The sequence below is a fragment of the Cnephaeus nilssonii genome (genome assembly GCF_951640355.1).
Source record: "Cnephaeus nilssonii genome assembly, chromosome: 7".
NCBI lineage: Eukaryota > Metazoa > Chordata > Mammalia > Chiroptera > Vespertilionidae > Cnephaeus > Cnephaeus nilssonii.
The window spans coordinates 86,522,748-86,550,521 of NC_137078.1; the positions used below are offsets into that span (position 1 = coordinate 86,522,748).

Consider the following 27,774-nt stretch of genomic DNA (forward strand, 5'->3'; position numbering starts at 1 on the left):
TGGGGGGGGGGAATACTTGCAAAATCCTACCTAACTTCTATTCCTTCCGTGGAGCCACGGAGCCTACAAATATTGCCCTCTTAGACCTCATCACTTAACCTCTCCCTTCCCAGGCCCTTCCCAAGCTCTTCTTCATCCCAACCCCCCGGGGCTCCCTATTTCCCAGAAGCCATCCTGTATCACCCTATCCAGTTCCTTCCCCAAACTTGGTTCCGACTGGGTGGGCCAGAGCCCAATAGGCAAGGATGTGAGGGAAGCTAAAAGAAAGGGGAATCTGGGCTTCTCCTCCCCTCCCCAGGGTTAAGTCTCTCCAGAGGGGGACCAGCTAGAGCAAGATGCCTGCAAGGAGAAGCTGTTCCCAAATGGGGGCCTCTCCAGCTGGCCATACCAGATCAATAGGGGTACCAGTTAGAGTCCTAGACTTCTCCCACCGCTGCTGCTCCCCTCACCAAAAGGACCAATGAAGAGAGCCCCTCAGACCCCTTCTTTTGCCCTCTGGAGATTCCAGACTATCCTAGAAGAGGGGCTTGGAAGAGATGGAGGTATAGGGAAGGTGGTGACAGGAAGCTGCGTTTGGCAAAACGTCACCACCTGCCTTTGTCACATACTGGCCATCAGCCTGCATCACCCCAGAGGGCCAAAGGCGACGTCAGAAACAGGTGGGCTAAGAACAAAGGCAGTGCTGAAGGAACTCCGGACAGGGAGCAAGACAGACAAAGCTGACATACGTGGGCAAAGGAATGCCAGGCACAGATGAAGTGGGTCTCGCTCAGGACCAGTCAGAGCCGGTGTTGGTAGACACTGAGGACAGGACGGTGGCCATCCATTATTCATCTCGTGTCCTCTGTGAGCCACACACAGACACTGGGAGAGAAGATCAGACAGAGGCCTGGGGAGTCACAACTCCCTGCATGGCTCAGAGGTTAATTGGAAGGCCTGGGCCTAGTGGTGTGCCCTCATCCTTGGAAATGCTAACTACCATTTCACCAGGACTTTGCCAGATTCTAGAGCCCTGTGGTGGCCAGTAAATGGCAGCAGCAGCCGTTCTCCTGCTTGGGCTGTCCAGCTACCTCCCCTTGGTAACCAGGCCCTGGCAGTGCACATTCCTCCCATCTGTGGGGCTGGGCCAGGCAGGGGGCCCGGAGCTGGGAGCTGGGAGCTGGATAACAGATGTGACCTGAAGAGGAGGTAGGTGAAAGTGCTGAGCCCAGCCCCCTGGCCGCAGCAGGGGCTTTGAACTGTTGAATTTGAATCTTACTTCCCGACACAATGAAGACGCTCAGTCGAATTCAGGAAGGGTATGCGTGTGCACGTGTGTGTGTGTGTGCGTGTGCGTGCGCGCGTGTGTATTACCCAGGACTTTTGTGCCCTTGCCGCCCTTGGACTTCTAGGAAAACAGGAGTTGGGGGAGGGGGAACGCTAAACCCAGAGCTCAGCTTGAGACGGGGCACTGAGTGAGGAGGAGACGCCAGTGGGGCTGAGTTTTCTGGAGCATCCCTCCTACGACGTAAGCTCTTGCGCTTTACTCAGTAAAACACCGTTTCAGTAAAGGAGAACGTCCCTAAATTCAGGGAGCCTGTCCTCCTCCCTCTCCCCTTCCTTTCCCATTTAATTGGGACTCCCCAGAAAGTCTCAGGTCTTTTGGCTAATCCCTTGATTCCCTATTCGACTCTCATTCCATTCTCAGACCCCGCCCCTTCCCTCCCACCCGCAACCTCCCTCAAGCCAGAGCACCCCGCCGGGGACAAGGAACTTGGTAAACGTTCCCAATCCTTGGGGAAAACCAGCGCCCCTTGGAAACGAAGATCACGCCCCCGCCGGAGGGATCCGGGTGCAGGCGTCCAGTGGGCTCCAAGCCGCGCCGTCGGAGCTGCCCGCGCGGCCCCGCCCGCTGGGCGCACGGAGCGGCCAGGGCGGGGACTACAAGTCCCAGCGTGCTGTGCGCGCGTCCCCCCCTGGGGTTCCGGATGGTGAGCGGCGAAGGTAAGGCGAGCTCGCAGAGGCAGCGGCGGCGGCGGCGGAGACGGAGAGAGGCAGGCAGGCAGGGCGAGGGCGAGAGACGGAGGGAGGGAGTGAGCGAGGCAGACCAGACAGACAGACAGGCGGGCGGGCGGGCAGAGCGAGCCACCCGCCAGGCTGCGCTCAGCCCCGCTCGCAGCGGAGAGAGCAGAAGGCAGGAGGAGGGAGGGGAGGAGAGGGAGGGAGGGAGAGGGAATCCAGCTACCACCACCCAAAGCCAGCGTCTGCTTTCTGTCCTCATTTCCTTTTCCCACCCAGCTCTGAGAGCAGAGAAAGGCAGAGAGCGAGAGAGATAGAGACAGTCGGGGAGACAGACAGACAGAGAGAACGGGAGGGAGGAGGGCGGAGGAGGAGCAGGAGGAGGACTACGCGGGGCGCGTTCTCTCCCAGGTTTGCAATTGGGGGGGTGGGGGCGGGGGTGTCCAGGACTGTGAGAGTGTGTGCGCGGCGGGGGGGAGCGAGGGGGGCGCAGAGAGAGCGAAGGAGTGATCGAGGTGGGGGGGCGCCGCGGGAGCGGGGGCCGTGTCCAGCGGAGTTAGCGGCGGAGAATGTGAGCCGAGGCGCGAGCCATGCTGTCAGCAACAGCGGGCGGCTCAGGGCTCCTTCACGACTCCTCTCCCCAGCTGCCGGGCGCCGCGTCGCTGCCGCCGCCGGAAGACAGACGCCCCCAAAAGCCCCTTCCCTGGCTCGGACCCACGGAGCCGGCAGCCCAGCACTCCGGTGAGTGGCGCCTCCTCCCCAGTCCTAGACCCCCGCTGGGGACCGGCTGGCCGGGCTCTTTTGTGCAGCGCGCCAGGGGGGCTCTGCGCCCCTTCTGTGCGCCCCGGTCCGGTCCGTCGGACCCCGTGGCTGCGGTGCCCGCGGTGCGATCTGTCTTTGTTTCCACCGGGGCCCGCAGCTCGGCTGGGCTCGGCTTGAAGCCTGGCAGGCAGTGCCGGGAAGGGGGAGGGGGAGGTGGACGAGAAGGGGGGGGGGCAGGGAGGGGGGGTTCTCGGGTTTCCTGGCCGCCCCGCGGCTCCCCGGCTCCCCCGGCTCGGGGGCGAGGTGCGCGCTCAGCGCTGCCGCGCGCCCTCTCCACCTTCCCCCTCCCTCCGTCTTTGGATTTAAAACTGCAATTTGCTCTCCAGCTTGCTGAGAATGTGGGGGGGGGGGGGCAGTGTAGGGGGGACCGTGGGAGCGGAGAACAAGGCTGGATTTTAGGAACGGCGCTGGGAAAGGGGGAGACTGCGGAGGGAGGAGCCCCTCCCCTTCAACCCCAAATCCCAAGGTTCCGCTGGTGCTCTGGGAGTTGAGGGGCGGGGACCTAATGACCCGGAGGGGGTGTGGGGTGGAGGAGGGATTTGGGGTGGCCGGGGCCAAAGGGTTGGGCCGCGTGCCCGGTTACCTGGCGAACAAAGTCGGCTCACTTTTGCATAAATAAATAAATAATCGCCTATCAGTGCGTTTCCTCTGGGGCTCCGATTGAATCGGCCCCCTCTTCCCCAGGGGTGGGGTGCTGAGTGACAGCTGTCAGCCCCCTGGGCCGGTAGCTGGAGGTGAATTGCTGAATCCCTCTGCTCTCTGGCTGAGGGCACCTTCCCCTGCTGGGTCCTGGTCCCCAGGCAGAGCCAGAGGGGCAGGGGGCTGGCTCTGAATCTAGGAAATAACCTTGTTTCCTGTTCTACAGGAAAAGGGACAGCAACCCAGAGTTTGGGGGCTGGGGATGAGGACTGACGGGAGCTGGAGGGGTTCCCCAGCAGCCTGACCCCCCAGCCTCCTGCCAGGCGAAGGGGCCAGCTGAGGGAGGAAGGATGTGGGCCTTGCTGGCCGGAGGCGGGAGCTGGGGCTGTCCCTGAGGCGGCAGCGGGCACAGAGAGGGAGGAGGGAGGGAGAGAGAGAGAGAGAAGCGGGGGCGGGAATTCTCTACCGCAGACCCTGGGGGCCAGGGCCAGATGTGGAGGGGTGGGGAGTCCCCCCCTCCCTTCTAGCTTGGGGGCCCTGAGGCTGGGCTGGGAGGGGCTGAGCCTGGTGCCCTCAGTTCTGCACCAGTGCCTGACTGGCAGGGCCAGCTGAATTTGGGCCCAGGCGTCACCCTGGGAGGCAGGGCTGGGCTGCACCAGTCTGGTCCCTGAACACAAGGAGGGACCCTTGGGGGGCCTGTGCCTGTCTGGCTGGGCAGGCGTTTCCCGCCGGACCAGTTGGTGTCAGGCGGGACTTGGCCCCAGCTCCCTGGGCAGAGCTCAGGGCGTGAGGACGAGCTTTGCCTCCCGGTCACGGTGGCCACATTTTGTCCACTGCTGCCACTGTCGGAGCGGGGGCATGTGCCCGGGACCGGGCCGAGTCCTGCGAGGAGCATTTGGGGTATTTCTATTGTTGGCTTGTCCCTGCTCCATGTGACCCCTTGTGTGTAGCTTTGTGAGCTGGGGCTGTAAGTGAAAGATTACCAGTCTGTCACCCCCCCTCCCCCTGCTTTGTGGGGGCGGCTAGGCTGTGTTGGTGAGTTGTGGGGGGACCTTCCCCCAGGTGACATGTGCATGCCGCTTGCTGTCTCCCTCTGAGCAGATGTATATTTATTTTTGTAGTAATGAAAAATCAAACTGGATAGTAAGTTGAATTCGTTTTTTTCTCTTGCTGTGTCAATAGTTGGAATAACCCCCAGGGACCGGCGAACTTCTTGCCCCAGAGCTCCCACCCCTCAGAGTCTGCAAAGATCAGTGAGGGCATGAGCTTTGGGCGGCCAGTGAGCACCAGTCCAAACCAGTACGCTGGTCTCTCTTGGTCTGGCATTGGAGCAGGTGCCCAGGTGGGCAGGCATTGCCCCCTCCCCAGGCAAACCCCCACACCCCAGGGTGTAATCTGGCCTCTCAGCCACCTCTTTGGTCAGTGCCTAAGCTGTGCCCAAGCCCTCAGGGAGAGTCTCCAGGTGGGCTCTACCCCCCTGACTAGGCTCCCCGGCCACGTGCTGATATTTATTTTCTGTAGTAAAATCCATTTTTAATGCCGTTACTTTTGAAATAATATAGAAAGAAACAAATGTGATGTGTTTAAGTTGCCCTCTGTGAGTTTTTAATGTGATCTATGGCTGAGGTAGTGATGGAAGGAACTATTGGGCTTGGAGGAATTTGGTGTCATAAAGAAAAAGAGCTTGCTGTTTATTATGGTTGCTGGGCTGGGGGTCTGGAATAGGGTCATGGGGGCAGGGAGCCCCAGTCCCCCCCCCCCTCCCACCCAGATGCGGTGGATGGACAGCGTAGCTTCTTAGTTTGGGGTATGAGGGTTCCAGGATTGTTTTTGCATTGCTCCACAGCTTTTAAGGGGCCTTTGGTGAGGGGGCTCGGGAGTTGGGGGGCTTTGTTCTCCCCCTCCCACGTGCTTAGATCTTGGCTGGGAGGCCTCAGGAGCCCCCTGCAGAATTCAGTGGAGGTGTACTGTGGGCGTTTGGGCTTGGATCCTAAAGGAGATTAAGGGATGGGATCTCCACCTGATTGTTGTGGTTGTGCTAGAAGCTTGAGGGGAAAACTGTCCCTGGCAGAAACCAGAGGACTTTTTTTGGTGGTGGTGGGGGGGAGGGGGCACCACTCTGGACTGGCAGAGCCCCAGAGGGACAGTGCTTGTTCTCGGATCCGCCTGGAACACTGACTTGGGGCCACTCCTTCCTCTTGACTCTATTTGCCTTTGGACAGGGGTTACCTTCAGGCAAACCTGATCTCCCTCATTTCCTGTCCCCCCCTCACCCCAAGCAAACCCCCACACCCCTGGGTGTCATTTGGGCTTTTTTTTTTTTTTTTTTTGGTTTGGAAAACAACTCTGTGTCTCATGCCAGCCAGCCACCGAAGACCGTGGGGTACCATGCCTTCCTACCAGATGCCCAGGCACTTCTGATCTGGTTGAGTAAGGTCAAGCAGGCTCACTATTATGGGATGGAGCCTGGCTCTGCCGCTGGGTCTCCTGGGTCCCTGGGGATAGAGCCTGAAAGGGGAAGCTAGGATGGGGTGCAGCTGGGGACTGCTGGAGAGAGCATGGGTAACATTGTTGATAAGGTCAGCAGACGGCCCCCCCAGGGAGAATGGGGGAGGCGGGGAGGAGAGAGACCCAGACAGCCACTTGCCCAGTGGGGAGAGGGAAAGGTGGTGACAGAAGCCAGAGGTGAGAGGGTGAGAGAGAGAAGCAGGCAAGGAGAAGAGCCAGGATCCCAGCCCCAGGAGGTGGGGTCCAGGTGATGAAGGCCTAGGCATGAGCCACAGCCCAGAATGGGCAGGCACTGGGCCCTCTCACCCAAGATCAAGTGCTGGGGTTGTTTTTGGAGGAGAGACAAGCAAATGTCTCTGGGAAGAGGAAGGACAGGTGGGAGAGAGAAAGATTCCCACAGGAGGAGAGAGAATGGGGAGACAGGGGGATTCCAGGGGTCACTTGGTTCCTGCTTCTGCCCAGGGCAGTGTCTTCCCTCTGCCCTCTCCAAATGTCTGGGGACAGAGCAGAGCTCCTCTTTGGACCTGGAGGTGGGGCCTGAGGCAAGTTCTGAGCCCCACGGGGCGTGGGTGCTCTATGTCAAGAGGCACTGGGGTTTTAAAAGCGGGGAACATTAGGGTCCCCAGGGATGCCAGGGGCATCGTCCAGTTGTGACCCCTCCCTTGTTTGACAGGAGGAAACCAAGTCTAGAGAGAGGAGCCACTTGCCCAGTATCACAGACCCTTGGCAGGGGCGGGCCTGGGACCCATGCTCTTTGCGCTCCCCCTCTCTGTAGCTAGAGAATTGGAACAGCTGCAGGGGGGCCTCCTGGGCTCAGAGGGGGGCCAAGCCTGGAGAGAGGAGCAAGCAGGCACCCTTGTGGCCAGAGCCCCCCCAGGGGAGGGGGAGGTGCTGCTGCGGGGAGAGAGGGAGGGAGGGGAGAGAGGAGGGGAAACAGTGAGTCAGGCTTCCAAGAGCTGAAGATGAGAGAGCCAGCCCTGGGAGGGAGAGGGCTGGGAGGGCTGCTCAGAAGCAAGGAGAGGGAGGGGGCCCAGCCAGGGGCAAGGAGAGCTCTGGAGGGAGGGAGCCCGCCCCTGGCCCTGGCCCAGCGGCAGGCCTGTGCTGTGTGGAGGGTGCCGCCAATATGGACTTTGCCCATGGTAGGTCAGAAAGGAGCCAGATTCTGCCTCTGCAGTGTCCCTTTCCCCCCTATTCCTCATTTATGATCCCACCCCAGGGTCTCAGGGGATGACTGTGTGCCCTCCCGTCCCTTCGTCAGTTTCTCTGACCATTGTGGGATTTGGACCTTGAGCTTTTCTGGGGGCGGGGGGTGGGCACAGCATCCTGGGCGGGCGAGGGATGCTGTCTCCAGCTGCTGTCTTTGTGCTGGGGACACTGTTGGAGCTGCCACTGGTGCAGGGTGTTAGAGTAGGCTCCCTCTTGAACCCTCTGAGCTGCTGGGCCAGGAAGTGGAGGTGGCTGGCCATGAGTGCTGGGGTGCAGACTGTGTGTGTGTGTGAGGTGCTGATCTGGTGATGTAGATGGGCTACCTGGGGCCTCTCGGATGGCCTGTGCCTAGACAGGGCCAAGGTCCCCACATGTCCAGAACCACCTTCCACTTGAGGATGGGGGTGACACTCATGTGATCCCCCCGTATTCCCATGGATCAGAGGCTCTGGGGAAACTGGGAAGCGGGAATAACCCATGTGGGGAGCTGGCGAGAGCTGCCTGTACAGCCTCTCATGCCTGGAGCTGGGACCAGAACTGGAGAGATTCCCCAGAGACTGCCTGGAAGGAAGTATGGGAGGAACCTCCCCCCACAACTGACAGGTAGCTAAGGCTCCCAGTTCCTCCCTCTCCCCCAGGCCTGGCATCACTGCCCCTCCCTCTTGGATCCCAGCACCTCTTCCTTTGCCTAGGGGATAAAGAAGGTGGGACTAGGACCCCTCTCCTGTGGGCCTGGCTTTAGGGAGGACTGGCCAAGTGAGGGTAAAGGAGGCCCCCTGCCTCCTCCCTTGTGTACATATGCAAACTCAGCTGCAGCGAGGCCCTGCTTTCTCTCCTCCTTCTGCTCAGGGGTCCTTGGCCTGAGAGCCCAGGGGAGGGGCCACTTCTGCAGCTGGCTGCCCCAACTCCCAGCTCAGCCCAGCTGCTACTGAAGCTTCCAGAAGCTGCAGCTCTGCACCCTTCCCCACCCCCTGAGCCAGGAGAGGCCTTTGCTGACCTGGGGGAGGGTACCTTGGGGAGTGAGTGGGCACCCTCACTCACAACAGACAACCAGACAGATGGGTGGTGGAACAGATGGACAGAAACACCCACGCACAGGCAGACGGAGAGAGACGGACAGATGGACCAGGACAGGGAGAGACGGACAGACAGAGGTGCTGGCAGAGAGGAAGAGTTGGAAAAGGAGGCGCCTGGGAGAGAGAAACAGAGAGACAGAAACTTGGAGACAGGGTGACCAGGTGACTGAGAAGGGAGAAGGAGAGAAATGCGGGGGGGGGGGGGGGGCGGAGTGAGAGGCAGGAAGAGATAAAGAAAGTGGGAAACCCAGAGAGAGAGAGAGAGAGAGAGAGAAGAGGAGAGGAGAGGAGAGGAGAGACGAGGAGAGACTTGAGGCTACAAACCACAAACAGGGATTTGATGAGAATCTGGAAGGTGTTTTCTCCTGCTTCCCTCCCCAAACCCCCAGGCTAGCCAAGTCTCCATTCCTTCCACCCCCAGCTCAGTTTCCAGCTGCTAAAGAGGTCAGGGAGAGAGGGGGGAGGGGGAGAGAGAGAGAGAGAGAGAGAGAGAGAGAGAGAGAGAGAGAGAGAGAGAGAGAGCCCAGAGACCCCTCCTCCCTGCTCTTTTTGTAGGGGCTTGAGTTGCTGAGAGCAGCTCTCAGCCCTGACCCTACTCACAGATGTATATACATACCTCTGGGCTCTTGGAAAATAGCATCTCACACTCACCACTCACTCAGTGTATGTCTCCTTGTATAAATGCACCCCTCCCAATAATCACACCTGTCCACACAAGCCTTACTACACACACACACACACACACACACACACACACACACATTTTGTGACATACAAGTCTCCACGTTTACACTCATTTCGAATCTCACAAACCTAACTAGTGAACTCATACCTATGTTTCTTTACCCATACAGGTGGTGACACAGGCCTTGATGTCTCTCTCTCTCTCTCTCTCTCTCTCTCTCTCTCTCTCTCTCTCTCTCTCACACACACACACACACACACACACACACACACACAGTCATGCAGTCACGCAGTCACACTCTCACACGTACTCTGGCAGCCACCAGAGCAGAGAGAAGGCTCTTTCTTTCTAGACATGAAGATCAGGGTTCCCAGGGAGCGGTGGGGGTGGGAGTGGTATACCCCTCACGCTCACCCAGCTGCCAGGGTGGGGTGGCAGGAGGCCCTTGGTTGGTGGGAGCCCTCCTGGGAAGTTGCAGGGCTGGGCCTGGACACAGGTAAATTGGCTAGTGGGTCTGCGTGGTGTGAAAGAGCTGAGACTTGGTGAGCGGGTATGTGTGCACATATAAAATATAGACAGCCCTAGCCGGTTTGGCTCAGTGGATAGAGCGTCAGTCTGCAGACTGAAGGGTCTCGGGTTCTATTCCGGTCAAGGGCACATGCCCGGGTTGCGGGCTCGATCCCCAGTAGGGGGCATGCAGGAGGCAGCTGGTCAATGATTCTCTCTCATTGATGTTTCTATCTCTCCCTCTCCCTTCCTCTCTGAAATCAATAAAAAATATATATGTATATTTAAAAATGTATACATATGTACAGCTATAAGGGATGGCAAGTGTCTATTATGGTGTGTGTGAGAAAGAGACTGAACTCATGTGAGATAGGTCATGGGTGTGACAGGAAGATCCAAGGTGTGTGGAGTGTGTAGGTGTGTGTGTGGTAGCTAATTGTCACGTATGTATATGTGAGTGCATGTATGTGGCAGGTGTGTGGCTGTAGCTGTTTTTTCATAGTGTGTGTGTGTGTGTGTGTGTGTGATGGGTGTACATATGTGAAGGTACAGGGCCCTGGGGGTGAGCTGTATGTGTGTGGGGGTGCAGTGTTATGTGGATGTGAAGGTGTGGGGGGCATTTTCATGTGAGTGTAGGCAGTGTGCACGTACGAGGGGGTAGCTGCCTGTGTGAGGCTGCATGTAGCCTGGGTTGGGGGGCTGTTTTCCAAGGCCAGGACGCTGCCGGAACAGAGGCCATCCGTGCAAACATATGCGAAGGGGCTCCAAGGCTCACAGCTGGGCACTGACCCACACAGCCACACAAGGACAGACAGACCCGCCCCGTCCTCCCTCTTCCTCTCTCCTGGCGTCAGTGGTTTTCAAAGGAGCCTCCGTGAGGACTGTTTGCCGTGCAGTCCCCCCACTCCCAGCCCATGCCTCTTCAAACACAGCGATGCCCTCCAGGCAGCTCTGTGGAGGCTCCTGCCTCGACCATCTGAAGGCAGATGGGTGGGCTAGGATCTGCTGCCATCCCCCAGGGAGCGAGGAGGCGGCTGCTCCTGGGCCTGGGCACAGGCTGAGACAGATGGACTGCCTGTCTGGACACCCTCGCACGGGGCCTGGGGGTGGGCAGGCACCCCCGGTAGGGTAGAGGGCTTCTAGCTGGCAGCCCTCTAGTGGGTGCCTGAACAGAGGCCAGGATTCAGCTCTTCATTTCCCCAGAGGGGCACCCATCCTCACCAACTACAGCCCCACCACCTCCTAAATACATAAAACTGCTCCATACACACAGCTCCGACACCCCGAAACACACAGCTGCTCCACCTGCAAACACACACAGCCCAGTACCTCCACAAACAGTCGCTCCACATAGAACACCTGACATCCAACTGCCCTGTATCGCACACAGCCCGAACATGCCCCTGAACACATAACCACCACATAAATGCCTACCCACACAGATATTTGCAACCCTAATGTTTAACCAAAACAAACATTTTTATGACCTGCAGTATACCCCGAAACATCCCAGTGTACACACGCACGCACGTAGCTTCAGCCACATGGACGCCGTCTCCAACCCCAACACTTCCCCAGGTATACCCCGGACTCCGCTGCAGCCCCGGCACTTGGCACGTGTGCAGACTCTCAGAGTCCCACCACCTCACTAGCACACGGGCTCTCCCGATAGCCCAGCATTCCCCCCCCCCCCCCCCCCGCTGCAGCCCAGCACCTCCCCAAATGCGTCTGTCCAGCCTTCTACACCTTTCCAAACACACAGCCCCCTCCCCGTTCACGGAGGCACACTCACTGCCTCAACACCCATTCAGATGAGAACACCCCCTGTAGCCACACCAGTTACCCCAAACACACAGACATTGATAGCTTTGGCTCTGGTATATCTCTAAACAGATAACTTCCCCCCAGTTTCTTGTACTCTCTCTCTCTCTCTCTCTCTCACACACACACACACACACACACCTGCTTTCCCCATCCAGACCCAAAACCTCCTCAAAAAGGCAGACCTCTGTACATCCCCAACAAGCTCCAGCTCCAGAACTTTCCTCAGCCATCTGAGAGCTCAGGGACAGCCCACACGCACCTCTCCAAACACCGACCCCACACTCACACCCAGACAGCCTCAGCTCAGTCACAGCCCTGCACATATTCACCCCTTAGAACTTAAGAGCAGCTCTTCCATGCTCCCCTGAACCCCCACCTCACCCTCACCCTGTCACATACCCCACCTCAATTTGACTGCAGCCTTCACTCCCACCATCACACATTCCAGCACACCCTCCTCCCAGCACTCTCCATCACAGCTCCCTCAGCCCACCTTGTTCTCCCCAGACGCTACCCCCCTCCCCAGACAGCCTTAGCCTTGCACACACAATCGCTCACTCCTGTGTGCTCTCTCTCTCTCTCTCTCTCTGCTTCCCAGACCTCCCCCACTTCTCAGAGCCTCCTCTGCCTGGGGAGGCATCTCCACCCCCCTCACTGCCCCAGGCCTTTCATTCCTGGACAGTGAGGCTGTACATCTGGTTCAAAGCTGCCCCACCCAAGACCCTGTGTGCGGGGCACCCTGGCCTGGGCTTTGGGGGCTTGGGGCCTCTTTGGGGGCTCTTGGCACCTGGTCACTCTGGTCTCTCAGCCAAGAACTTTGAGTACCTAGCTCTGCCCTGGCTGTGGCATGTGGGGGGCGGGCAAGGGGATTTACCCCCAGCCTGTACTTTCTCGGGTGCTTGCCAAGCCCTCCCCCCCCGCCCCCGCCCCAGCTCACCTGAGAGGGACATGGGCTTCAGGAAAAAAAGACCATGAAGGTGCTGGCTTGACGTGTTCCCCCCACCCCCATCCGGGCTTGGGGCTTGGTCTCCCTGGGAGTCAGTTCCGACAGTGAAGGTTACTTGACTAGATGCATGATTTTAAACGGAATCTCCACCATCTGTTCCACCCCCTAATTACAGATGCACAGAATCCGCCTCAGAGGGCAGCATGAGGGGAGTGATTTAGAGGCTGAGCTGCTTCTGCCCGCATTAGGGCTGGGGAAATTGGGGGGCCTATAGGTATTGCTCACAGCCTCCCCCTCCCCAATACCATCTGTTTCCCAGGGGCTTCTCGTGCCTCATCTGTTGCTGGAGGAAGGCTCCGAGAAAGGTTTCCCTGACCCCCAATACCTGACAGATGAAGCAACTGCAGTGCTGAGGGAGGGGTCCCCAAGACATCCCCTGTGTCCCAGGCCCCAAGTCCTAGGATGCAGGCTCCATTAGAGCCTTGAAAAATTCAGTGGATCGATCTCCTGCCTGCCTCTTGTACCCTGGGGAGCCACAGGCGCTGGCCCAGCTGTCTGCCCACCCCAGGGGTAGCAGGGATTGGTGAAGCAGGGAGGGGTTGGTCAGAGCTGAGTGGGGGCAGCCAGGTTCTGGCAGCAGAGGACACGGTCAGGCATGCCAAGATCCACCAAGTGTGTTTGCGTGTATCTGCTCATCCACCTTGGCACAGCTGGCATGCCTGACCCTAGCTTCAGCCATACTCTGTGGGGCTGGACCAGTACCAGGGGCTAGAGGGGATGGGCTAGGGCCTGGGCCTCAGAGGGTTCTGAGGGACATGGGGCTACACCCTGAGGATGGGTTCCCCTTTGCCCATGGGCACCAGCCTGCTTGGTGGTGGCATCGGCGGGCACACTGCGGTAGAGGCTGGAGCATTCACTTCTGGGAGAAAGGGAGCGCGGTTGGGCTGGAGGAATTTTAGATTGCTGCAGGCAGGAGGGTCTCGGGAACCCCGTGGAGCAGGCAGTCATGCAGAAGTAATCCTATCGCTGCCTGGCTGGAGGAGTGGAGAGGACAGGGCGGGAGAGGAAGGATGGGTTGCTGCCCCTCTCCCACCTCAGCCCCTGCCCTAGCCAGCCAGAGAGGGAGCCAGGGACCCCGGGGGCCTTCCCTGAAGAGGCACCTTGTCTTCTCCATTCCACTGTGGCGTGTGCCCCCTGGAGGGGCAGCGCTGCAGCTGTTGCTCAGCTCCAAGCTGTGGGTTTTATAAATAATGCAGCTCCGAGGTGGGGGCCAACGCAGCCCCGGTCACCTTGGGTCACCCCGTGTGATGGCTCCAGCTGGCAGTCCTGTGGCAGAGCCCCCTCCCTTCCAGCCTACTCTTCTGCTGTGTGAGCTCGTGCCCGAGGCCCAGCCTCTCTGGGCTGGGCCCGGGGCAGAGGAGTGTGGAAGAACCCAGAAACTCCTGTCCTTTTGTTCCGCCTCTCAGCCCGCACAGGTTAACTGGCACCTGGCTCATGCGAATTCAGGCTGGAGAAGGATGGCCTGCTTTATACCGGCCGCACCCATTCCAGCCCCTCCATTTTGCAGATGGAGTAACCGAGTCCAAAGCGGGAAGGATGGCCAAGGCCAAGCAGCGGATGAGCACCTCCTTCCCGCCCCATTCTGCTGTCACTCAGGCTCTGCTCAGCTCAGCTCAGCTAAGAGCAGGGCTTGTGGGGGGGGGGGGGGGCGGGGGATGTTTGGGAAAGTGGTTGCGGGCTGAGAGGTTGCCATGGCGATGCTGCAGGATGCTGAGCTGAAGTGGGGGTCCTACAGGGTCTCTGGGGCCCCCAGCTCCACACCCCTGTGGTCTTCTCCTCCCCATCTTCTGCTCCCCACCCAGATGCCTGTCAGGCAGCTCTGGAGACAGGCTGGGTGGGTGACAGGTGGTGCAGGTGATGGGCTGGGTGGGTGACGAGCTGGGTGGGTGACAGGTGGTGCGGGTGCGAGGCAGGCAGGTGACAAGCTGGGTGACGGGCCCTGCTGATGACAGGCAGGGGGTGTGATTGCCGAGGATGCTGTCTCCCGGCTGGTGGCCTGTTGCAGCTCCCCACCCTCATGCGTGTGCACAGACATAGACTCTGGGCACAGAGCTTGGGGCTAAGATACTAATGAGGCTTATTATGTGCAGAGGGGCAGGTGCCCAGGCTCACTAATGAGAGTCCTTTAACGAGTCGGGGAGACAGCTGGGGGCTTCGAGGAATTTGGTTGGCCCTTCTGGGCTGAGACCCTGGGGGTCCCGATCTGGCTGGAGGATGAGCCATTTCCCCCCTTACCCTGGCCACCTGGGTTTACGCCAGCACTACCCACAGTCGTGATAACTAGCCATGCATTTCCTCGTGTCAGCTTAACGGTGGTAGGCGGGAGGCACTGTTACCCATTTTGCAGATGAGGAACCTGAGGCTGAGAGAAGGCAAGGGACCTCCCATAACAAGTTTCTGGAACTTTAATCCAGGTCTTTCTGTTCTTTCTACTCTTAACCACCAGCGAAACTGAGGCCTTGGTCCAGACCCAGGCTCTATCCCAGAGCTTCAGCTTCTCTCTTCCGGAGAATGGGTGCGTGGCGAAGGGGTGGCCACCACAGGTTCTTCAGTTCTGACTTGGGTGGCTTCAGGGACTTTTCCAGGTAGCTGCTGCAGCCTCACCCCATCTGGCCCAGATTCTGGGTGACACCCCTGGACTGGAGAGAGGGCAGGGCTTAGTGCTGAGGGAGCTGAGCTGAAGCGGGGGACACCTGGGATTTCTGAGCCACTTCCTGCTTCACGCAGTGGGGAGGCCTGGAGAGGAGCAGCAACCGCCCAAGCTCACACACCCCGTGAGCTGTCGGGCCCCATGGGATCCCAGGTCTCCTTGCCTGTTGAAAGGGCGGGGCTGGGTGTGGTACCGGGGCTGGGAGGTCCCTCCTCCTGGGCCCCACCCACCAGCCTCGCTTCTTCCCTGGAGGTTGTGAGCCCTCAGCTCCTGGGAGGGTGCAGGGTGCTGTCACTGCCTCTAGCGCCATGCCCCCTCCCCATCAACCGGCTCCTAGTGTCAGTTGAGCTCCTCCTTTTGGAACTCATGGGGGTGGAAACACCCTAGCAACAGCTGATGGATGGGTTAGGGCCTTGACATTGGCCTGGGGCCACAGCATGACCCTGGAAGGACCAGGCTGGTGCTGGGGGGCTTGGTGGGGAATTTAAGGGAAAAGAATTAAGCTCATAAATCTTGGACCCGCTCAGTTTTCCTCCTCCACCACCTTAATCTCTCACCAAACCTGCTCCCCAGTTGCTCATCCAAGGCGGGGGGTTAAGGGAGTCCACCTGCCCACTCCCCTCTCCCTCCAACTGGTGCTCACCCACTTCTGAAAGGCACACTTGCACCCCTGTGGGGAGGGAAGAGTCACAGCTACTGCAGTTGGGTAGGATAAAGACCCTGTGTGTCCACTACTGGGTGTACCTCTGATTCACAGTGGTAGACAGGGCAGAGGGCTTCGATGTCTCCGTTTCCTCAACCTGGGGTTTGAAATTCTCTCCTGGTACCTGTCTGCTCATTCAGGAAGGAGCACTAAGACCAAGAGGGATTGCGCAGCTGCAGGACACATGGCCCTGTCTTCAGAAGCCCCAGTCTGAGAGAAGCACAGCCTTGGCCTTGGGAGCCCTCAAACCCAGAGGTGAGGTCTAGAATCCAGGCTGGGTGTGTGCTGAGGTTCAGGCGGGAGGGGTGGTGCTGGGTGGATGGCCTTTGATGGATTTCTGAAGCAAAGGCTGAGGCTGGGGGGAGGCCAGAGGGAGGGTAGTGGTTTGCTCGGGGGCTGGGGAGCCATCTTTGTTTGGGGGCAGGCGCCTCGAAGGGTCTGGCTTTCCCACAGGCCTGGGCAGCAGTAGGCTAGAGTTCTGGGGCCCTCCTCCCTCCCCAGGGAACTGACTGCTGCCTGGCCCTGGGGACCCAGGCATCCTGGCGAGTGAGGGCGGGTCTCCAGCAGGCGCCCTGCCAAACCCTGCAGCCTGCTCACCAGGAATCTTGTTGCTGAGAGATGGAAAATCCCGGCTGGGCCTGCAGCTCATCCCTCCCCTCCGGGAGGAGGAGGGGCCCAGAGAGTCCTTCCTGTACCCCCTCCCATCTGGGGCAGGGCCCTCAGCAGTGGGTGGGGCTGGGGGGCCCAGGACAGGCCTCTAAGGCTTGGTCACATGTCCTGGAGCCCAGCCCAGCCCGCAGTGGGCACTAGGGCACTCTGGAGGCAGAATGGGCCTGGTGCAGCAGAGGAGGGCAGGGGTGGGGTGCTGAGACCAGAGTGGGCCTGGGTGGGGGCCCATGCCTGGCCCCGGCCCCACTGGCTCCCCCAGGGCGGAGGGTGAAGAGTTGGTTCTCTCCTTGGACAGGAAGACGAATGATCCCATTATGGGAGCGTGATTTTATTCCACGTGTCATGGAGTCTGAGATTAACTTGCTCACCAGTCTGTGACAAACCCCTCACACCCAACACACACACACACACACACACACACACACACACACACAGGCACAGAAACAACACATATCCTTGGTCCCACAAACGTATATCCCACAGATACAGATAACAATTTTCCTACCACAGTATATGACAGAGTCTCCCACACAGAGACAGACACAAGCACATACTCACACTTAGTTACACCGAAATCTAGACCCACAGCCTCAAAGCACACATTCCCCCATTCACGCTAAGGCCACATGGACGCACAAATACACAGGCATTCGGGGGGATGCTCGCAGCCCTGCTTAGACACGCACAGATCAAGGACACACGGTACCCCTTAGACACAGATACACTCAGCCACACACAAACCAGACACAGCCATGCAGGCAGGCATAGACCAACAGCCACACACACTGAGACAAAGGCCTAGATACATACAGAGACAAAGACAGGCACAGACACACAGCGGCAGTGCGCACACAAGCACAGGCGTGCACACCCGGACACAGACAAAGACAAATAAATGCCCAGAGGTTTTGCTGTGGACAGATGTAAGGCACACACACATCTGGGCTTCCTCCTCGACCTCCCTGCCTGGGGATATGATAATCTGGTGCCTGTGGTTCCAGGAGGAACTCTGAGGAATCTTCTGCTCAGCCAGAGCCCCCCACCCTGGGCCCGGGGCCAGCCCCCACCTCTGGCACTGGGCCCGTGACCGAGGCCATGGCAGCCACACCCTCGGCAGAGCCCTGACATTTCTTACCTTACCCTCCCCATTGGGCGCGCTCACAGGCCCACCGTCTCCTTCTGCACATGTTCTTAGCACTCCCACATACCCACACACTTACATTTCTCACCCACACCCCCCACAGGTGTCCCCTTATCTTTCTCAGTCACCCCCCCCCCCCAAGTAGACGTATACAGTCTCCAGCACATACACACCGCCTTCACGGCACACACCCTTGCCTTCTCTTACACGGACCCCCACACAGATAATACACACAGGCTCTCCACACCCTCATCTCTCACGGACCCTCCCCGCACACACATATGCTCTCCTTCGTGTACCTCCTCACCTTCTCTTTCACAGACTGATTCCCAAATGCAAAACGCACACACATGCATCCTCACCACTTTCTCACACATGTGCGCACGCACGCACACAGAAAGCCGCCCTCACACCGGCACCGTCTCTCACAAACACTCCCGCTGCCAGACGAGTAGCCGTGCTGCAGAGCGGTGCTGGCAGCAGCTGTCCCTGCCCCCACTGCGCCCTTGGCCTTGCTGGCCTCAGTCTCTTCCCCTTCACCTCCAGCCCTGCATTCTGTGGCCTTGTCATCTCTCTGTTTAGTCAACAGTTATATATGGAGCATTCACTTATTCATTCAACAAATGTTGATCGAGCATTGGTTTTGTGTTAAGTATTGGGGCTACTGTGGTGACTCAGGCCTTTCCTTCATACAGCTCTCAATGTTGTGACCAGTTTTGCCTGTTGCTTGACTGGTATGACTAGATTCTAAGGTACCCTTTGATCTTGGACGTCGAAGAATGGGAAGGGAAAAATATGGGAAGGGTCTTCCAGGCAGAGGAAATAGCATATGCAAAGCCTGGAAATGAATCAAACTATTATACAGGGGTAGGCAAAGGTAGGTCTACACTTGTGAGTACATGAAACAGTTAATATTAAGCTATTGTAATAATCATAACCTGCATATCTTTTTCCATACGAACAACTGTAAACCTACTTTTGCCCACCCTGGTATGCTGGGCCGATGGGGTGATGTGCAGAGACTAGAAGAGAAGCTGCAAAGAAAACAGGCCGGCTGTCCCAGCGTTGAGATGCCATGCTCAGCGGTTTGGATTTTGTCCAGTGGGCCACAAGGAGTCACGGGAAGTCTTCAGTGACCGGATAGGGTGGGAAGGGAATGGAGGCAGGGAGGCTAGTGGAGAGGTTTTAGTGGTCCAGATGGGAGATGAGGGTGGTCTGACCTAGAAGAGGCAAGCAGGATGGAGGGGATTCATTTAGAAGCAAGAACCGGTGGAGTTCCAGTTCCTGAGCTGGAACCCTGGAAAGCGTCCCAAAGAGTCCCATAGACTCTGAGCTGGGTCCATCGTGTGAGGATGGGACAGTGCAGGAGCCAGGCTTATAGGAAATGCTTAATAAATGATAGCCAATAGTCAGTTATCAGTAGGGCATGGGGAGACATCCGATGAGGAGGAGATTTTCGGAGCACCTTCTGAGTGCTGGGTACAGTGCCCGGTCTGGGCCCAGAGGCAAGATGGGCTGCAGCTTCAGGAAGCTCATGCCCTGAAAACCACAGCTCACGCAGACAACAGGGAGGCCAGGCGTCGGGGTGGGCGGGAGAAAGCACCCTGGGAGGTCAAAGGAGGATGAGGCAGCACCTGTCAGGGCTCTCTGGGTGGCTCACGGAGGAGCAGGCATTGAGTCGGACCCTAAAGAGGCTGGTGGAACTTGGGCAGGTAGAGGTGGGGGAAGGAGCTTCGGGGGGAGGGAAGCATGTGAACAAGAGCTCAAGGGCAGGTTGACGAGTCTGGCTCTTGTGTTGTGGGCCACAAGGAGGGGGCGTCAGGAGTTGTGGGATGGGATTATTGAGGCGAGGCCTTGGTGGCCGGCTCAGAGGGATGTCAGCACGGAGCGGAGCTGCACCCTAGAAAATACCACGTGTTGGTGGTGACATGGAACATGCCCATTAGACATTCTGCTCCAGGCTTTGCTGCTAAGCCATTGATGATGGCAAACAAACGCCTTGGCCCTCCTTGGTCTCAGTGTCCCCTTCTGTACAATGAGGCAGTTAGTCTTGCCTAGGAGGGAATCGTGTGTCATGTCCCAAGGGTTGGTCTGCCTGACTCTGGGCATCTTCCAGCCTGGGATTCGGGGCCTCAGCCGTGCTTTCTTCCTGCGCATTCTGAGGAAAAGGAAAGAGCAAAGTGAGGGGTTCCCCAGAGACAAATTTTGGGTGCTCCAAATGAGGGGCCAGGCACTCACCATGCAGGGAGGGTCTTTGCCAGGCTCCGACTCCAAGCCCAGCAGGGACCCAGAAGAGAAGGCAGAGCCCCCCTCCCTCTGTCCTGACCCGTGTGGTTGTAGATGTGGGCCATGTGCCTCCTGGGCCCGGAGGGTGTCAGGACCCTCCCTACCCACTGACCAAGGAGCAGGGCTTGGGTTCAGGAATGGGGGTCAGGAGCCAGGAAGCCAGTCTGGGGGTGACAGAGCCAGGTGAATGCCTGTGGGTAGCTGGGTTCTGCCCCTGATGTTTGGGGTTGCTGGGAGCTGTGGTGTCATACAGGCAGGTTCCGGTGACCCCCCCCCCCCCCGGATCCTGCCTGCAAGGGCCCCTTTAAGCATCTTACCTGTGTGTGAGGTGGGGCTGGTAGAGAATTAATTTCCTGGGCTATTTTAATGTTGCTGTATTTAATTTGCTGTTTATTTTAATTAATTAACGGCAGGTAATCGTTTCTCGTAACTTGCTGCCGCTGGCTCCTCTTCCTTTTCAGCGGGTGGAGGCCAGGCCCTGATGGCTGAGTGAGCGTGGAGGGGAGGGAGGGCCGGGGGACATGTCCCTCTCCCCTTTGCCTCCTTCGCCCAGGAGTCTTCTTCGCTCTCCCTGCTTCTCTTCTAAAGGGGCCCTCTCCTCCCCTGCCCTCACTTATGGTCCCTCCTGCTCTGCCCGCTCCACTCCATGTCTGCGTCAGGGTCTCAGATGCAGTAATTTGGTGAAGGCAGGCCTGACTGAGACCCCTGCCTGCTCCCCGGTAATCAGTATTTTAATCAGTATTTTAATCTTAGGGTGGTGCTTTAAAAGGGGCAGGGAGCTCGGCTTGCAACCTAAGCACTGTGTAGGGGCTGATGGGAAAACTTTAAAAGTGAAGGTCAGTTTTTCATGCCAGCCCCCTTTCCTACCCCATTGCCCAAACGGCAAACCCACCCATGTGGTCAGGCCTGTGGGACACTACTGTGTCCAAGCACCTGTGAACACACCTGTGGGCATGATTTCAGTTATTAAATAGCCAATCTTTAGGACAGACCTCCAGGGTCGACTGTCCTCTTCTAGAGATGAGGAAGTGAGGCTCAGAGAGGCTAAGGGACTTGCCCAAGGTCACACAGCAACTAAGAGAGGCAGGGCCTGGATTCTGGCAGTCATCTGTCTGTGTAGAACGAGTTAACAGTTGGAAGGAGAGGAGGGGAAGTGGCTGGGGGATTAGGGTAGGAGTATTAGGTCAGAAAACTGATGTGGCCAGGAAATGGGGTCCTCTGCCTCTGGAGGATGTAGGGGGGGGAGGGGGGGTCCCTGCCACAAGGGCTTCCTGAGGTGTAAGGCGGAGCCACCTGTTTTCCTTTCCCCGTGTGTCTTCAGTTGTCTGTTTGGAACTGGGCCTTCTTTGTCCCTTGCACTGTACCCCTACCAGGGGGACCCTTCCATGGAACCCTACTTTTACTTAATTTAACAAACACACAGCATTTACCATGTCCCAGACAGTCCCCTAACTTTATAGATATTTATTTAATCATCATAGCAGCCCTATTATCTTTTTAAATTTCTTTATTGATTAAGGTATCACATATTTGTCCTCATCCCCCCATTCCCATCCCACACCCCTCCCCACGGATGCCCCCACCCCCCTGTTGTCCCCAACCATTGGTTAGGCTCGTATAGCAGCCCTATTATTATCATCTTTGTTTTACACATCAGAATATTTTTTTAAATATATTTTTATTGAATTTTTACAGAGAGGAAGGGAGAGGATATAGTGTTAGAAACATCGATGAGAGAGAAACATTGATCAGCTGCCTCCTGCACACCCCCCACTGGGGATGTACCCACAACCAAGGTACATGCCCTTGACCGGAATCGAACCTGGGACCCTTCAGTTAGCAGGGCGACATTTTATCCACTGAGCCAAACCGGTTAGGGCTACACATCAGAATATTGGGGCTTGGGTTAAGCCTCATGACTTGCCCAAGGTCACACAGCCAGTACCTGGTAGAGCCAGCCTTTAAACTTGGAACACTGGTTCCTTGCTCTGAAGCACCAGGCTACCCTGCCTCCTTAGTCCTCGAAGTGGGAGATGGGAGCCCCGAGTTCCTGGGAGTCATGGCATCTTTGGGGAGCCTCTAGTCTCGGTGGAAGAGGAGATCCAGCCCTGCCCTCACCAATCCCAAGCCTGATTGGGCAGACACAGCTCGCAAACCAGGACCTGCTTTGTGTGAGGAGCAGGCGAGTGTCAAGGTGTGCCTGGCTGGGAGGAGCAGATCAGCAGCCAGGGAGCCTCTGTGGAGGAGCAGGGCCCACGGTGGCGGTCACATGGAAGGGCTGGCCTCAGACTGCCTGCAGAGAGCTTGCTGTCTAACTGACTGAAAAAATAGGGCAGATGTGTGCCAACAGTTACCTACAGTTGTATAGGACAGTGGGAGAAAAACATCACAAACACGATGCAGTTGAAAGAGTTGGGGCTTTGCATCCTATGTGACCTTCGTTACTTGACTGCTCTCTGAGCCTCAGCTTCCTCATCCGTCAATGAGAAATAATGTGGCACTGATTCCATAGGGTTTGTGAGGGGGTTGAGCTCTGGAGCAGGGGCTCAGTGACCTAGATTCTAAGGTCCAGCCTCTGGAGAAAGACAGCGTCCTGGCCTGGGGGTTGGCACTGGAGCAGAGCAGGGTGGGAATAGTGAAGGCAAGGAGGGCGATGAGAGTCTCAGCTTTAGAGGCAGACTGCCTGGGTTCACATCCCAGTGATGGCGAGTTGCATACCCTCTCTGGGCCTTGATTTCCTTGTCTGTAAAGTGGGTATAATAATAGTGCCCCTCCTCCTAGGGTGTTGTGAGGATTAAACTAGTTATTTCATTTATTCAGTGCGCAATATTGAGCACCTTGCTGGGTGCCCGACATATTTTTACTTGCTGCAGATAACAAGTGGTCAATACATGTTAGCAATCTTATTATTGCCACTTATATTCTGGAGGAGAGGGCTGATTGGGAAGGAGGAAGAGAGGAGGCTGAGGCCTTAGAACAGGGATGAGCAACATGATGAAATGGTGTAGGAGAAATCACAGCTGGTATTTACTGAGTGTGTGCTGTGTGCTAGGCACATTCGTCCACGAGGCAGGTGCTCCTATGATCCCCATTGTGCAAATAGGAACAGGTTCAGAGAGGTGTAGTGACATGTCCAACGAAACACAGCTAGTAGGGGGTGGAGATGGAGTTTGAGAGACTCCAAAGGCAGGCTCTTAATCACCGAGCTTTAAACCTGATTAAGAGATGACATGGGGTGGGAGCAGTGATTCAGCAGAGGAAGGAGGGAGGAGAGACCTGGCCAGGAGACCCACAGAAGTGAACAAGGCCTCCAAGTTCAGGAAGCAGGGACTGGCCCAAGCCAGCATATGCTGCACGGGTGGGTTTTCCCAGCAGTAAACCAGGCACGAGGTCAGGGAAGGGAGCACGAGGTCAGGGAAGGGAGCACGAGGTCAGGGAAGGGAGCACGTAAGGACTGGAGGCCAGGCTTCCTGGAAGGGGTGGGTCCGGAGAAAGGGGTAGAGTTGAAAGAGATGGGGTCAGCGCATTCCAGGCAGAGCACAGCATTAGCAAAGGCCCTGCGGTGAGGATGAACATCGCGGCTTATGGCTGAAAAGTGGGAGGAAATGGCTGAGAGAGGTCAGAATGTGGATTGGGAGGGCTGGTAGCCTCAGGGGCACAGGGAGAGTAACAGCCCCAGGGAGATAGGGAGGGTGACAGATTCAAGAGGCTTAGCTAAGGAAGAAATAGAAAGAACCCCCCTCCCGCCCCCCACCTAGACAGGAAATAGAACATAGAGTTCAAGAGGGCAGTTGCTAGAGTCAAATCCCAGCCAGGCTGCTTCCTACTAGGTGATCAGGGCAAGCCACTGAAGGTGTCTCTTTTTAAAAATATACATTTTTATTGATTTCAGAGGGGAATAGAGAGGGAGAGAGAGAGAGTAACATCAATGATGAGAGAGAATCATGGATCGGCTGCCTGCTGCATGCCCCCCACTGGGGATCGAGCCCACAACCCGGGCATGTGCCCTTGACCAGAATCAAACCCAATGCTTCAGTCCGCAGGCCAACGCTCTATCCACTGAGCCAAACTGGCTAGGTCTGAAGGTGTCATTTTTAAAATGAGGTAATGAAAGTACTTGTCTCCCAAGGTGAGATGATCTGTGAGAAGAATAGCACAGTGCTTGGCACATAATAAGCACTTGCTTCATTCATTCATTCATTCATTCATTCATTCTTCAACTAAAAGTACACACGGGAACTTTCCTAGGGCACACAACAGAGACCAAAATAAATAGAAATCTCTTCCCTCAAGGAGCTTACCTTTAGAGGATGAAACACAGTAAACACAAAAATAAATAAAATAGTTGGTTTGTTAGATGCTGGTAAGTGTCAAGGAGAAAAATGAAACAGGGAAAGGGGTTAGGGAGTGCCAAGGTTGCAGTGTTGTTGCAATTTTAAATAAACTTATAAATGGAGGCTTTGTTAGTATTTTTGTATAGCAAGTTTTAATAGAAACAGTACCTTCCAGTTTATAAGGAATGAATCCTTTGTGAGAATCACATGAGGTGTAGGTATTGCTGTCCCCATTTTATAGATGGGGACATTGAAACTCAAAGAAAAAAATCTGACCCAGGAGTCATGATCGAGGACAGTGCTATACCAGCTGTCTCACTGTGATGAGAGGAGTGTTCCTGAAAGTCTAGGGGACAGAAGGAGAGGGGTTCACTGAAGAGCATATGGGCCGTGGCTAAGGTGGGTCATTGTCGAGGGATGGTTCTGGGCTGGAGAGCAGGGGCAGAGGGCTGATTCCTGGAGCCAGAGCTGCGATCGGTATACCCAGGCGTGGCCTGATCAGGGTGAGTTCAGAGAGTGGCTGGACCCAGGGGCAACCCTAAGGGCAGAACGGGGGAAGCAGGCTAGGCTGAGACACTGTGTGATTGAGCAAAGGGGCAGAATCTGTCCAGAACTGAGTGATTGTGTAGGTGGTGTGAGACTCTGGGGAGGGGGAGAGAGGAGAGGAAGAAGTCAGCTCCACTGACCAGACAAGAGGGAACAGTGAGGAGGTTGGGAGCCAGAGTTGCCTTGAAGGCTCTTGAATGTCAGGCTAAAGACCTCAGCCTTGATGTTGTTGTCAGCAATAGGGAGCTATTAAAGGTTCTGGAGCAGGGACACAGTGTCATGAGAGTGACATTTGAGGAAGATGAACCTGGCACTAGGTGGAAGAGATTCAGTGGAGGCATTTGGAGGTGGGGAGCCCACTGTGGGGGGCTTTCATGGCTGAGCAGGTGAGAAATGATGAAGTCAGATCAGAGAGACAGCTTGGCCCAGTAGAAAGAGTGGGGCCTTGGAGATGGTACTCCTGGGGGTACTTTCTAAGGGAGCCTGGGCTAGTCCTTCCCCCTCGGTGTGCCTGTTTCCTCGTTTGGGTTGAACGAAAGCCCCCCCCCCCCCCCCACACACACACACACCCTCCTCGTTTTTAGCCATGTGGGCTAAGGATTCATTTTGAGAAGGTGAGAGCCATGGGCCTTCTCTTTACAAGAGCGCAAAAACAGCTTTTGGTTAAAATATTGTACAAACCTGCCAAAGTCCACCTGTGGAACCATGCTAGATCGTTAATATTAATAAAAATAGCAGCTAGCACCTCCTGCTTACTGGGCCCGGTGCTGGACAAAGTGACAGACGTCATGGTCTTAAGTTTGTACAACAACCCTGCGAGGTAGGTACCATGGTTTTTATTCTGTTTCACAGATGAGGAAACTGAGGAAGTCTAGAGGGGTGGAGTGTGACTTGCCTAAAGTCAGAGCTGGAACAGAAGCCTGGGTGTGTCAGCTCCAGAGCCCACGACCTTAACTGCTGAGGTTAAGGCTAGAATTTCTAGGCTGGAGGGAGAAAGGCAGATGTGGGAGGGTTTTCAAAGAAAGCCACGAAGAAGCAAAGCTGGAGGCAAACTAGGGGGGTAGCGGCACGACTCATTCCTGAGGTGATAGGCGTCAGGGGGTTGGAGGTGAAGATTCTGTTTGGAGCCCTTTGTCTGGCTTCTGGATGGGTTGGTTATCTGGCCCACATGACCCCCAGCTAAGTGACCTGCTCTGCAGCCTGCTGGGAAGGGGTGGAGTGTGGGCTACTCTGCCTTCTTGGCCTGGTTATGTTCTGCACCCTTGGCAGGGAGGGACTTACCCCGAACGCTTCGGCGTAGCCTCCAGTGCCGGCTCTGGAGTCTACCCTCCCTCTTTCTTCTCAAGGCCACTGAGCAGGGTCAATGGGCCTTGAGCTCTCTGGGGGAATTCGGAAGTGGAAACACCCTTTCCATCCCAGAGAAGAGTACCGGGTCCCATTTCCTGAGATCAGAGCAGAATCTGGAACGCATGGGGCACATGGTCAGCTCTGGGTTAGATCCTGGTCAGTGGTACCCTCTTACAGGAGGTGATCTAGATTAGATCAGGTGAGGCCATAGTCTCGTCTAGATACAAGATGGGTTAGACTAGTTGGGCCTCTAGAATGGGTTGGCAAACTTTCTATAAAAAGTCAGTTAACATTTTAGGCTTTGCAAACCATAGGATCTCTGTCATGAGTCCTCAACTCTGCCATTGTGCCTCGAAAGCAGTCCTAGATGATGCAGAAAGGAATGGCCATGACTGTGTTCTAATGAAACTTGAATTGTTAAAATAGACACAGGCTGGATTTGGCCCTTGGGCCATAGTTTGCCAACCCTGGATCTAGAAGCTTATTCCTCCTGAGGGTGTCTAGATCTTAAATCTGACTAAGTGATCTCTAAGCAGACAAGGTTGGGGTTGTCAGGCTGGATAATACGGAAGGCGATCTAGAGATGCATCTTGCTGGGATCTAGATATTGGGAATTGTCGAACAAGAAATGTACTGGACAGTGGTTTAAAGCAGACAAAGCCATAATCTCTGGCTGAGCCGAAATTCACAGGAAGCTGGAGTGTGGTGAGACAGGGTGGTGTGTGGAGATTTAGACCCATACATAGGCTGTGGTCTGGATATAGGGAAGTCGATGAGCTGAAGCCACAGAGACAATAATCTAGAGCAGGCAAAGTCTTGGTTCTAAGCTAGAGCACCATATGATCTAGAACAACATTTTCCAATCGAAATGTAATAGCAGCCATATATGTAATCTAAATTTTCTAGTAGCTACATTAAACAAAGTAAAAAGAAATAAGTGAATGTTAATATATTTTATCTAACTCAACATATCCACATTATTATCATTTCAACATGTAATCACTATAAAAATTATTAATGAGATTTTATTTTTTTCATATTTAGACTTCAAAATCTAGTGTGTATTTTATACTTACGGCACAGTCCAGTTCCAATTAGCCACATTTCCAGTGCTCAATATTTCTACTATATTGCGCAGCACAGGTTTAGGAGCGGGATTGTCTTTGGGACCAGGGTCCAGAGGCACCATGAGCCAGAATGATACAGAATAAATAGAGTTGGACACACACCAGAGGTTCTATTGGTACTTTTAGACTTGAACTGGGTCTAGACTGACTCACCCTGGGAGAGCATCTAGGTTCTGGGTTGGGAGGTGGGGTACCTCCCTTAGCGTCCTGACCTACTGGCCTGCTCCTCCCCCCCTCATCCCAGCGTCACCTCTGACTCTGAAGTCTAGCCTGGCCTGGCAGGTGGGGCTGGGGCAGGGGAGCAAGAGCTCCACCCCTCCCAGCCAGCTGCTGCCAGCCTTCCTGGACTGACTCTGTGGAAACAGGGGGCCCAGAGACAGAAATAAACTGCCAGGTTTCCGGGGAGGAGTGGGGGGCCTGCCAGGCTTTGTGCTTCCTTGCCTGGGGTTGGGGGTGGGGGCCGGAAGCAACTCCAGGCCCTGTCTGAGGCTGTCACACCTGCGTGCATCTTCTTCCCTCACCCCCAGGTGCCCCCACCCCCATGACCGAGGCCCGGCTAAGTCTAGAATTTGATGGATTCGTGAATCCTGGGGTCCAGGAGTCTGGGTCTGACCCTTGGGAGCAGAGGGTGATCTCTAGGGCCCTGGGGCACAACCTGGTGCCCATGTGGGTAGTGCCCACGTGCCCATTTCTAGGACCG

At 56.3% G+C, this 27,774-nt stretch overlaps 1 protein-coding gene across 9 annotated transcripts in view; it reads left to right on the forward strand.

The window, feature by feature from the left end:
* Positions 1-1,950: 1,950 nt before the first annotated feature.
* AHDC1 (AT-hook DNA binding motif containing 1) overlaps positions 1,951-27,774 on the forward strand; it is a 66,607-nt gene continuing 40,783 nt past the window's right edge. For 2 of the 9 annotated variants that reach the window (XM_079777508.1, XM_079777516.1), the window contains exons 1-3: positions 2,083-2,409; positions 2,643-2,739; positions 15,765-15,879. The gene's annotated coding sequence lies outside the window, so the exon portion shown is untranslated. Of the gene's footprint in view, positions 1,984-2,005; positions 2,042-2,082; positions 2,410-2,499; positions 2,740-15,764; positions 15,880-27,774 lie in introns of those variants that run through there. The other 7 variants (XM_079777510.1, XM_079777511.1, XM_079777512.1 and 4 more) reach the window with 7 other exon arrangements.